The following is a 13691-nucleotide window of genomic DNA, read 5'->3' on the forward strand; positions in this document are numbered from 1 at the left end:
GTGAGTCAGTAGATATGTTCCAACAGTTCACTACGACAAATGAAGCTCTTCCAATTGCATCTCTGTGTCTTCTACTACATAGTATGTACAAGTTAGAATTTTAAAAATTGACACCAAAGCTACCACAATTCGCATACTCACCCAATCATTGCTGATAGTGTTACTACAAAAGTATCCATGACTGAGCTCATATGGCACTACACCCTCCTGAGGTGGGACCCCACACTGACACTTTATTAGTAGGTTAACGTCGTATGACATCTTCTCCTCATATGACTTGTATTTTGCATGTTCCTCCTCCTTAGCCAATATGGCTTCATACCATATATGAATTGTTCAAAGTTGCACGAAGCCTGTCCATCCTGCACATATGTTGAAATTAGCATATCAAGATTATAATATCGTTAGTTCGAGTGACAAGGAGCAGACACTGAAGCTTGGCACGGACACCACAATGTCACAAGGGGTTCCTTTGGTGCCTAGCACTAGCTTCCTCCTCTTCCTCAGTCATTTTTGGTGGGTTCAATGGAGGAGGCACCCAATGCTTAAATAGATGATACGAACTATACTACGATGATCCCAATATAGGAATAGACAGATTCTTAGATCATACTTCTCCGAACCATCAATTCACTGAAAGAATAAGCATTTCATATTCTCCTGTCAAATTATGAAAAAAATCAACAATCATATAGTAGCATGATTACTATCAATCGGTTACTATGCACTTACATGAGAATTCACACGAGTATAGTAAGCACAAGCAGCCGTGAAAGGATGTCTCGCTTGTTTCACCTCGGTAGGCACTCCGTATTCACACTTAAGAACAGGAAGGCATCACACTTTTTTGTTCTTCCTCCGAGGGACTCTCGAGTTAATTGAAATCTCAACGCTGCTATTTGGGTTCCATTTGCAGAGGAAGAGGGAAAGTGGCTTGTGCGCATCGGAGCGGTTGCTCAACGTGGGATCTCGCGTCCAGCTTCCGAAGCTAGGCCACACGCCATAGTGCCGGATATCAACGCGGGATTTCTGCTCGCCGGTCTTAAAAATAGAGCTCTTTTACGGTGGTCCATACTACCTGTAGGCAGGAGGTAGTATAAATTTAATCTGACCGTCCACGTGATTGGACATTTCTGTAATTACGACAGTAATATTAATATTTACCTATCATACTATTGAAGGGCACTGTAATTTTTTTTATACTTAATCCCCAAATAATCGTTCAACCAAATAATCAGCATTCAGGCCAGTCTAAATATTAAACCTATAAATTTACATGATATAACTAACATGCTATTTCTTTTTTTTTCAAAAATACCTTTATACTACATATATTTCTCTCATATACTACTCATATTAACTCTAAATAATAGGTAGTATTCTAACCAATATAGACTATCCGATTAAAAAATAGATAGCTCAAGTTCCTCCGAGACCACGTAAAAAATTTCTAAAAATAACCGTGGGGAAGCGAGATTTTTCTTGATGGTGACGAGATCGGACGGTGGGGAAGCGGGAAGCTGTGGTGCGAGCTCGGTGTGGTCGCGGTGTGGCTTCAACGGCAAAAAAGTGACGAGAGAGGGAGAGATGGGACGGGACGAGCAGAGTTCCCAGCCATGGCAGCGTCGAGCTCCGAAGTCGTCGTCGACAGCGAGTTCTCACTTCTCAGGTCAAAGGCTGCGACCTGGACGGCTGGACGGCAGGTTCCTCGCGCGCACGTGCTACTTGTGGTGCTCACTTCGGCGCTGATGCGATAGGACAGCGAGAGACCAGGAGAGGGGAGACAGGGAGGTATGGACGAGCGTGAGGACACGGGCGACGGGAGGTTCACGAAGGGGCAGTGTGGGCCCGCGTGTCGGCGAGCTGGCGTGGTCGGAAGAGAAATTTTATGTCCCTCCCTTTTTTGGTAGGAATTTTTCCAAAGTTTCTTATAACGATGTTGCTACAGCGACTGATGGATTCTCGGCATCCAATTTAATTGGCAGAGGAAGATACGGTTATGTGTACAGAGGTGAGTTGAAACAGATGGAAATGTGGTTGCTGTCAAAGTTTTCAGCCTAGAGACTAGAGGGGCACCATAGAGCTTCATTGCAGAATGCAATACTTTGAGAAATGTGAGGCACCGCAATCTAGTTCCTATCCTCACTGCATGATCAAGTATCGATTCCAAAGGAAATGATTTCAAAGCTCTAATATACGAATTCATGCCAAGTGGGGACTTATACAGATTGCTATACTCAACCGGAGATGATGAAAACTCTTCAAATTTGAACCACATTACATTGGCTCAAAGGTTAAGCATTATGGTTGATGTATCAGATGTATCGGAATACCTGCACCATAGCAACTAAGGTCTTGTTTCAGCTGTAGATTCTGAAAAACAGTTTTTGGATTCTGGATTGTGGAAAGCTAGGGGTCCAAAAGCTAAGGGCTTTTTGGTAATTTGAATTCTGGGTTGATTGGATTGCTGTTTGTACATGTTAAAAGTCTGTAATACCCTCAACTATTTTGGGTGCACTATTTACCATTTTGTAGCACGTTTATCATCTGATTAAACTTGTAGCATATTTCTAAAATACTAAAATACATAATAAAATAGCAAAAGATACATCATCTCATTTTATAGGATCACATCTCATTAACTAGATGGCATAGCTAAATCGCTAGCCAACAGATTTGATACAAAGAGATCACATCTCATTACCTTATCTGAACAAACCTAGCAGCCTAGCTAATTAACATCATTGCATTTTCAGAGAAAGAGATCATGTTCAACCAACAGGACACCGTCAATGTACTGTCACCAACAAGACAAAAGAACTAAAGAAGCATTAAGCAATCCATAACTCGATACAGTAACCAAAATGACAATTATGTCGTCCATCAATACATGCATACATGTCTTTTAGAACACTATTAAATTCTTCCATTTCAGTTTGATACACGTCATGACTATAGAACTTCATCATGTAGCCTTCTTTTGCTTCTTTGCAGCAGTCCATATGAGCACTACAGAACTATAGATTTCCTACAAGTGTATCCGATTCATTCAGACTCATCAGGATCAAAGTTGATCAGCAGCAGTTCATTCAGAAGGGAAGAGCCATGTTGGATTCATCAGCCTGCCATCTGGTGCCCGAAGGTTGCCCTCTGATATTTCTGCAGCAAATGGGTAGCAGCGGAAGGAGGCGGGAGACGAACAACATCCCGGGAGAAAGCATTCATCAAGAAGCACCGGCCATGATCAAGTATCGATTCCGAAGGAAATGATTTCAAAGCTCTAATATACGAATTCATGCCAAGAGGGGACTTGTACAAATTGCTATACTCAACCGGAGATGATGAATACTCCTCAAATTTGAACCACATTACACTGGCTCAAAGGTTAAACACTGAGAAATTTTACGGTGGTCTAAAATTAATATGATCATCTATTTTTAGAGTCCAACCGTTCAAATTAGCTAGGATACTACTTATTTCTTACCGGTAGTATAGGTAGTATATGTGAGTAGTATAGTAGTATTAGGGTTATTTTAGGGAGAAAAATATGTGACATAAACTAATTAACTGCAGTTATATGTCTCTAAATAGAGTAATATTTCAGTTTTAACTTTTTAATCTGCATTTGGTATGAGAGTTCATTTGCTACCCATCGGTTAGGGTTAGCGATCCGACGTTTGCGACGTCGATCTTTCTATTAGCAAAAATATGATGGGTAATTTTAACAAAATTACCATAATTATTAAAAAATCTAACTACGCGGATCGTCGGATTAGATTTATACTACCTCATACCTCTAGGTATTATAGACCACCATAAAAGAGCTTTAAACATTATGGTTGATGTATCAGATGCATTGGAATACCTGCACCATAGCAACCAAGGAACTATTGTTCATTGTGATCTGAAGCCTAGCAACATTCTTCTAGATGAGAACATAACAGCTCACGTAGGAGACTTTGGCCTTGCAAGATTCAAAGTCGATCCGACAGCATCATCTCTCGGTGATACAAACCCAACCTCTTCGATTGCAGTACGGGGAACCATCGGATATGTCGCTCCAGGTCGTGGATAATTTCATCTTGTATTATGTTGCCGTATATTTTTATTTACACTCTTGAACATATGAATTGGAACTGAACTCTTCATATATTACACCATCTACAGAGTGTGCAGGTGGTGTCCAAGTCTCAACAGCCGCAGATGTTTACAGCTTCGGAGTTGTTCTCCATGAAACATTCATCCGAAGGAAGCCAACAGATGACATATTTAACGACGGATTGAACATTGCAAGGTTGGCAGAGATCAACTTCCTTGACAGGATGTAATACCCGATAATAATAATAATAATAATAATGTGACTTTCTAAACCGTTGCTTGGTTGGACGATCGGAGACCGTGGATGCGTAGATCTCGTCAAGATGAATCTGTTTTGCTATCTACCGTTGTGTTTGGGCGCTTAGTGAATTCGTGATGAGTCCAATAAATTTAGACCGTTGGTTAAAACAAAAAAAATAAAATAAAAAGAGGGGATAAGGTTCGGTGGGATCGGCTCCCACCCGATCCCACCCGCACTCATCGCCCACGCTCCCTGGGCAGTCGCCGCAGCCTCCAGCCGCTCGCCCGCCTCCGGCCGCCGCCGCTACAGCATCCCAAGCCCCCCACCCCCCCCCCCCCGTCGCCTCGCACCACCGCCTCCCGCAACCGCCGCGCCCAGCCATCGACTGCTGGCCAGAGTGCGGCCGGTCGGTGGTGGGGAGGGAGGGGGAGCAAGGGGGCGTGGTGGGGAGGAAGAAGCAGGGAGGGGACTGGCTGGCCGGTCGGCCAAAGAAGAAAGCAGGAAGGAAAAGAGAGGAAAAGAAGAAAAGAAGAAGAAGAAGGGAGGAGGAGGCCATCCGCGGGTTTGCTGATTTTTCCTCGCCGGTTTGCGGTTCCGCTCAAAAGGTGACTCCTCCGTAGTCCTTAGATGCTTGTAGGTGATTGAGTTTAGTTGTCCGCGTTGTCGGTTAAGTGTATTGTTGGCCCAGTTAGTGAGTAGCGCGTCATTTTAAATTTGAGACCTAACCAGTATTGGTCGCGAGTGTGTATCTACAATGGAAGTTGTAGTTCATGTTATAGGCGTACCGATGGCGTGGGCGTTGTTCTTTTTGGGTAAGTGGTTTATGTGCTTTTGGCTATTTAGGGTCGGTGTCCGGTGAGGTTTAGCCGTACGTTGTGGCTTATTCTTCGCTCTTTGTCTGAGCTAGAGGGGGGTCTTACTTGGCGTCTAGCAAGCTAGTTGGTAGATGTCTTTTGAAGCCTTCGGTTGTCGAACGCTGGGTTTTGGCGTATTAGCGTGCGTCCTCTTTTACTTTGTCGTTGTGCTAATGGTGTGTTTGTTCAGGTGGTGCCACCTCACGTCATGACTAGTACCCGGCTTCATCGTCGGTGAAGGCAAGTGAAGGTAGCGAATGACTACGCTTTAATCTATTATTGGGTTGCCTACATTCTTTTAATTACAATGCATTCATCTAATCTGAATAACTGATTATGAGCTGGTTACTATGTTGTTTACTTTTCCAGAAGTTTACTCGATTATTGATTTATGAAGTGCAGTAAGCACGATATGCCATTCTGCAGTTGTTCATTATTGTTTTATGCAATATTTTTTTGAAGTCTCAAGCATATTCCGGGAGTTATGTTGTTGGTTATGCTTGAAGCACGTCATACATATACATCTCATGCATTGGAAGTTTGTCGTCGTCTTCTGGCCGCGACCGTACCGGTATAACACCGTATGTTACCCGAGGAGGGGTACGGTGCACACCCTTACGTTACCCGAGGAGAGGTAAGGGTGAGGAGAGCATGTTATGTGCATGGTTATGTATTCTTATGAAATTCAATGAGTTATTCGTATCAAGATCTTATTTTCTTTAGTTGGCTTGTGCGTGTGTGTGTGTGTGTCTCTCTCTCTCTCTCTCTCTCTCTCTCTCTATATATATATATATATATATATATATATATATATATATATATATATATATATATATATATATATATATATATATATATATATATATATATATATATATATATGCTGCTCTGAAGGCTTATACCAACCGAATGTTAAAATGATTAATGTTACCGTTGGACTTACTTAATCATAGTTGTTTCTCCTAGTGTTGGTAGTCTGTTTCATTACTAGTTTCTATTTAGAAATATTTGCATATTCAACTGTGGCTAAATAGCTTTTTTTTAAAGTACCATTCACTTGCTGAGATTTTTGACTCTCATCCGTGCTTTCTTTCCAGGTTCTTTTTAGGTGTCAATCGCTTGCGGGATGGGTAGCTACACGTCGCCTGCGTGTTCACCTTCTCTCTTAGGCTAAACTTGATGTCTTGTTAGATATTGTCTTTTGCCCTGTAATGTATATAGTGAGTTTGTGGTGGTAAAGTTGTATAGTCGAGGTTTGTACCTTGTTTGCTAGGATCTTTATATTGCTAGTGTGATATTCTATATCTGTTCTGTCTGAATTGTTGTTGTCTGTTATACCTCTACTTTCAGGAGATGTGCTGCTGAAATTTTCTTTTAACTTTCGGCAGATTTGTAGGTTAGTCTAAGTGACCTTCCGGGCTTGTTTTGTTCCCCGGGGTATACACACGATATTGGAGATTATTGATCCCCAGCTGCTACAAGAACTGTACCCCTGCCAAGAAACTCCAGAAGCTGTCAAGGTAAAAGGTGCACGATGTCTGATCTCTGCGCTTAACATTGGATTGTGTTGCACAATGCAATCCCCCAGCGAGCCCATGAGCATGCAGGAGGTGGCTACCAAGCTGCATGGGATCAGGGATGCATATCTTAGAGTAAATTTCTGAACAATTTACCGAAAAGTTATCAGCACTCACATCACATAGAATGTGTGTGCCGGTTGTTGTTTAGTGAGATCGATCATTACTCTTTCGGATACACACGTGGTGGTTCTTTGTATTGCGTACGTGACAAATGGCTTAGTAAGAAAGTACTTCCTTGTTACAAATAGCAAGGTGCTGCGGTACATTTTATGTAGTGTCAGTAGTACTGCTGATAAAAGCAAACTGAAACGTGTTTGCTAGTTTGCTTTTACAACATATATGTATTTGGCCCAGTGCTTACCCTGAAGAAGATAATCTGTAACAATTCATTGGTTGGGAGGTGAGCAAAGTATGAGCATGATAAAAACATCGGGATCACATATTTGGTTTTGCAAACTACATATTAGGAATGGCAATCCTGCCCGTGAATTCGGGTACACGTCGGTGTTTGTTAGGGTTAGGATTGGGTGGCTCAGGTGGAGAGGGAGGTAGGGAGAGAGGGAAGCAGGCTCACCGGCGGAGGGCGAGCTTAGAGGTTTGGTAGCGACGAGGGTCGGGATCTGGTGGCGCAGAGGTGGTGGTGGTAGTGCCGGGGAAGGAGGATGCGGCAAGGGAGAGGGGCCTAGCCGGGTTTTATAGCTGACGGAGGAAAGGGAGGACGACGGCGTAGTGCGGTGTGGCTACAGGGCGTGGGATCTGCAGGAGGCAGGGACTGTGTAGTAGGGCGGTATGAGAAGGGTGGTGGACAAGGAGGGTAGGGTGGTTATCGGTGCTGCATCGCCGAGCACGGCGGCGGCGGTGCAGAGGCGGGTTGGGGAGAGAGATAGAGGAGAGAGAGATTTGTTTTATTTTTATATTTTTTGTAAAGTGATAAATTGGGTGTTACAATACGTTGATACTGGTTCTAATGTGTGGATCTAGTATAATTGCTGCCATCTTCTTGATAATTGATTTAGGAATTAAAATAATCACTAAAATGTGAGTATTTCCAACAAAAACTAGTTTGTGTTCTTGAATTGAGTAGATCAGCCACATCTTTTTTAGATAAAGGAAGCTTTTGTTGAACTCAGACAATTATATTAAGGTGATACAATCGTGCTGAGAACACTCTCAGCTTCTACATAACTAAGATGCACATAGCCAAAAAAAAAGGAAAAGAGAAAACACCATGAAAGTTTATCAAAGGTGGAAACATGATTTACTAAGGCGGGTTGATTCTCCGACTAGGCCGCCACCCATACACCTAGGTAAAAAACTCCCTGACCACCTGCTCCAAGTGCTGACACGCTTGAGCAACCAAATCCCGAAAACCCGGCCTCTGTAAGATAGCCCAGGTACGGAGCCAGTGAGTATATTGGTAGATAACCTGCAAAGGAGAAGAAATATGTCTCTTATCAAACACGATATCATTCCTATATAACTATAACGACCAGCAAGTAGCAGCTGCCCCTAGCAGAACTTGTGGTTTCAAGTCCTTCCTAATACCCCATAGCTAAGTACCGAATATATGAGATACACTACGAGGTCGGAAAAGTTCTGAAGCCGTTTGTATGATAGATCAGCCGCAGCTAGATGTCCCCTTTCTTTTGACTTGCTTGAGGCATTTGTTTTCAATAATGTGTCATCCTTGTCTGCAAGAATTGTAAGGTTCTGAAGCACATTCTCAACTCTGAATGGCAGCTATACTTGATAATCATCCACTCCTCCTGCAGTGGAAACTTACACTTGTGTTCAACACTGCTGGACGATCGAAAATAACGTGAGTTCCAACGAAGGGAAAAGCTGGGGGGGGGGGGGGGTTAGAAAAAATCCAGGTACTCCACATGCAACAAAAGTTCTTTCTTCTAAATGCGAATTTTTCTTGACTATCTAAAATTTCACTTCGTTGATCAGGGTACCTAAGCAACCATGTCGGTTAGTACTATTGTCGGACAGTTTCTCTTGGTTTTGCTCATGGCTTTCAGTGCACAAGTCGTCATCTGCAGCTCCTTATATGGAAACGAGACAGATCGGCTGTCACTAATTGAGTTCAAGAAGGCAATCAGTCTCGACCCACAGAAAGCCTTGATGTCTTGGAATGATAGCACCCACTTCTGCAATTGGGAAGGTGTCTTATGCAGGAGGAAGAATCCACGCTGTGTCACTTCTCTAACCTTGGAAACCGAGGCTTAGTGGGGAACGTCTCTCCTTCCATTGGAAACCTAACGTTCCTAAACTACCTATCCCTTCCAAACAATGTGTTCACTGGACAAATCCCTCCATCCCTTGGTCACTTGCGTCGTATCCGGTATCTCTACTTTAGTAATAACACACTTCAAGGTGAGATACCTGACTTTGCAAATTGTTCCAGTCTCAAGATTCTATGGCTTGATGGCAATCACCTTGTTGGACAAATGCCTACATATGCCAATCTGCCCCCTCGCCTACATGAGTTGCAGATTTACATTAATAATCTCACTGGAACAATTCCCCCTTCCATTTCTAACATCACAACGTTAACTCTACTCCGTTTCCATTTGAATCAGATTAATGGAGAAATCCCTAGTGAAATTGGGAAGCTGCCCATGCTACAGTTCTTTGACCCTGCTGGAAATAAGCTATCAGGAAGGTTTCAACCAGCCATCCTTAATTTATCTTCTCTTGTTAAACTAAGTCTTGCCTTCAATTATCTGAATGGAGAGTTGCCATCTAATCTTGGTAGTTCATTGCCCAATCTACAGTTTTTTGACTTATCTAACAACCACTTTAATTGGCATATCCCAGGTTCATTGACAAATGCGACTAAGCTTTTCGAGGTGGAAATGTCATCTAATAATTTCACTGGGGTCGTGCCTAGTTCTATCGGAAAACTAAAGGAATTCGCCGTGTTGAATTTGGAAGAAAATCAATTCCAGGCACATGACAAGCAAGACTGGGATTTCATGTATAGCCTAAACAACTGCACTAAGCTGCGTATTTTGGCATTGTATGGGAATCAGCTCGAAGGAGAGATACCAAGTTCATTTGGCAACTTTTCCATGGGGCTTCAAGTGTTGTATCTTGGAAGCAATGGAATATCGGGGTATTTTCCTACCGGTATAGCAAACCTTCGTAGCCTGAATTCTATATCGTTCGGAGAAAATCAATTCACAGGTGCCATTCCAGAATGGCTAGGAACTTTGAGAAACTTGCAAGAATTAGACTTAGATAACAACGTCTTTACTGGGTATATTCCATCCTCCCTCTCAAACTTATCTCAATTGACAGCGCTCTTTCTAGACTATAACCAGTTGAATGGGAAGATACCCCAAGCCTGGGAAACCTCAAAGTCCTCGAAGCATTGGGAATTTCCAATACCAATCTACATGGTACGATACCAAAGGAGATTTTCAACATTCCTACAATAACATATATTTGGTTATCTTTCAATGGCCACTCCCTCTTGAAATAGGCAATGCCAAACAACTAGAACATCTACTTCTTTCGTCAAATAAATTGTCCAATACTATTCCAGATACACTGGGTAATTGTGAAAGTATGAAAGATATTGAGCTGGACCAGAATTATCTTATCGGCAGTATTCCAGCATCACTAGGCAACATACGCAGCTTGGAAATACTCAATATGTCTCACAACCACTTATCAGGATCTATACCAGAGTCTATTGGTAGTCTGCAGTATCTTGAGGCCAGCAGTTCTACACCTACCAACATGCACTGTTACACCTCCAAGTTCTACAACTAAGCACATGCGATCGATAGTTTTCAAAGTAGTTATCCCATTAGCAAGCGTGGCATCACTAGCTATGATCATTACAATTTTCTTGCTATTGTGCAGGAAAAGACAAGAGCGAAAGTTTATGTCCCTCCCTTCTTTTGGTAGGAATTTTCCCAAAGTTTCTTATAATGATCTTGCCAGAGCGACTGATGGATTCTCTGCATCCAATTTAATCGGCAGAGGAAGATACAGTTCTGTGTACAGAGTTGAGTTGTTTGAAGATGGAAATGTGGTTGCTGTCAAAGTTTTCAGCCTAGAGACAGGAGGGGCACAACAGAGCTTCATTGCAGAATGCAATGCTTTGAGAAATGTGAGGCACCGCAATCTAGTTCCTATCCTTACTGCATGCTCAAGTATCGATTCTGAAGGAAATGATTTCAAAGCTCTAATATACGAATTCATGCCAAGAGGGGACTTATACAAAGTGCTATACTCAACTGGAGATAATGAAAACTCTTCAAATTTGGACCACATTATATTGGCCCAAAGGTTAAGCATTATGGTTGATGTATCAGATGCATTGGAGTACCTGCAGCATAGCAACCAAAGAATTATTGTTCATTGTGATCTGAAGCCTAGCAACATTCTTCTGGATGCTAATATGGTAGCTCATGTTGGAGACTTTGGTCTAGCAAGGTTCAAATTTGATTCCGCTACACCCTCTTTTGTCGACTCGGTTTCAACTTCGTCAATTGCAATCAATGGAACCATTGGATATGTTGCTCCAGGTATTGTCTGTCCCTTTTTTATGTTGTGTTATCTAGCAAAAATAATTATGTATTTCCATAATTCCTATATCTATTTGAACTGAACCCTTCCTATCTGCAATCTACAGAATGCGCAGGGGGTGGTCAAGTTTCTACCGCCTTGGACGTCTACAGCTTCGGAGTTGTTCTCCTCGAGATATTCCTCCGAAGGAGGCCGACGGACGACATGTTCAAGGATGGGATGAGCATTGCAATGTTCACAGAGATCAACTTCCCTGACAATGTGTTGCGGATCGTTGACCCACAGCTGCTGCAAGAGCTGGACCTCTGCAAGGAGAGACTGCAGTCTGTGCTGAGCATTGGATTCTGCTGCACCAAGACGTCCCCCAGCGAGCGCATCAGCATGCAGGAGGTGGCTGCAAGGCTGCATGGGATCGAGGATGCGTATCTCAGGGGTAACTGAAACTGAAGAAGCAGTTCAGTAATTTTAGTAGTTTCTGAATAATTTACTGAAAAGTTATCAACACACACATAGAATGTGTGTGCCGATTGCTGTTAAGTGAGATCATTACCCTTTCGGATACACACATACGTGGTGGTTCTTTTTATTACGTGACAAATGTCTTTGTAAGAAAGTACTTCTCCTTGTTACAAATACGGGGTGTTGCATGCGGTACATTTTATGTAGTGTCAGTAGTACCGCTGATAAAGCAAACTGAAACGTGTTTGCTAGTTTGCTTAATTTTACAACAAGTATTTGGCCCAGTGCTTACCCTGAAGAAGATAATCTGTAACCATCTATTGTTTGGGAGGTGAGCAAAGTATGAGCATGATAAAGCATCGGGATCACATATTTGGTTATGCAAACTAGAGATAACACAAAGCAAAGCTTAACGGTAATGCATGCTCGACATCTCTACTGCTTGTCGTAAGAATTGAGGAAAAGTGCCAAAAATTGAGCTCAGACTGGGCCTTTTACAGTGACAGATCAGGGTGGTGAGGTTTGGTCCATCGTGATCTAAGGATCTGTTTGTTTCACGTTATTTTTAGCTTCTGCTTCTGTCAGAAGTCCAAACAAACGGGTTTGCTGAAGCTGAGAAACTATCTAAGAGTAGCTTTTTTGAGAAGTAATGTGTTAAGAAGTTAAAAAATTATTGTAAAATGCAACAGCTAAAATCCAAAAGCAGTTTTTTAGAAAAACTAAAAGCACAACTTTTTAGAGAAGTCAAAAATAAAAACCCAAACAAACGGACCCTAAGTGCCATTTTATAGTGCACAACAAGGCCCAATCCTCCTGGGCCTCCTGATCCAAGTTGCAAGTATCCAGCAAGCCGAAGGGACTCCCGTGATCAACAGGGCCCAGTGCCGTCCACTGTCTGCTGGGCCTGAGAGAGGAGGCCTAATGAGCATCGAATCTCACCGCCGCCACCCACTCTCCTTCGGCAACCCCGCGTTCGATCAACATCACCAGAGAGGACTAGGTCCTTCCTCTCACCCGCGCCATCTGATCTCTGTTGCGCCCTATCACGTATGGGCATGACGGCGCCCAACAGCAGTAGCAGAGGGTGGAAGAGAGGGGGAAGATGGTGGACTCATGCTCAGGACGGAGGAGGGGAAGAAATTGTGGCGCCTTTTCCACTTCATCCACTATATTTTCAGGTCAAATGCTTGACCCCTAGGTACATAGGACCACAAGTTTATTACCTATAATACCAATAGAGACAACTAAAATACTTTTCGGATGATAGTCTTTGTCTATTTTATTTTTTCTTTCTTTATGGGTAATTTGTTTTTCTACTACAACTATGGATTTCTAATCTGCGTTTGAACAGAATCCTCTCGGTATTAACACTGGTGATTAAAATAGGCCCTTTCATCGACGGCAATAGTCTCATGGATGGCGCTCTTTCTCTTTTCTTCGTGGAAATCGGGTCACCACGGTAGCCGTCTTTGACTTCTGTATGATTTAGAGTTCGACTGAATTAAAATCAAGGAACACCTGCTGCATCTATATATCTGCATCTATTTATCTCCCTCATCCCGGCATGGTGCCCCGTAGATCACCAGCAATCTCTCTATCGATGCTTGTGCCACGCGGCCGTTCAGGCCACTGGACAGCTAGTTTCTTGGAGCGATGGCCGCTGCATGCACCAACCGTACTAGCTGTAAGCACCTTTTGTTTACGTCTTGTCCCCGGCCGTTTTACTTGTTAGACTACTCTGAATGAGAAATTTCATAATATTATTTTCAAAAGTGCTACATCAATAAGATAATAATAAATTGATGGTTAAAACACTCTTCTCCTATGCATGGTTTCATTTTGTTGTTTCATATGCTATTCATGTAAGACTCATTAGGTGTTGGACTTCATGTCCAGGTGGTTTCATCTAGATGA

General features: G+C 42.6%; 2 pseudogenes; both read left to right on the forward strand.

Moving 5' to 3' along the window:
* The first annotated feature begins 1793 nt into the window (after positions 1–1793).
* Positions 1794–6857, forward strand: LOC133887316 (receptor kinase-like protein Xa21; annotated as a pseudogene).
* Positions 6858–8729: 1872 nt separating this feature from the next.
* LOC133887020 (probable LRR receptor-like serine/threonine-protein kinase At3g47570) lies at positions 8730–12055 on the forward strand (annotated as a pseudogene).
* Positions 12056–13691: the final 1636 nt, after the last annotated feature.

Source organism: Phragmites australis, chromosome 12 (assembly GCF_958298935.1).
Source record: "Phragmites australis chromosome 12, lpPhrAust1.1, whole genome shotgun sequence".
Classification (NCBI taxonomy): Eukaryota; Viridiplantae; Streptophyta; class Magnoliopsida; order Poales; family Poaceae; genus Phragmites; species Phragmites australis.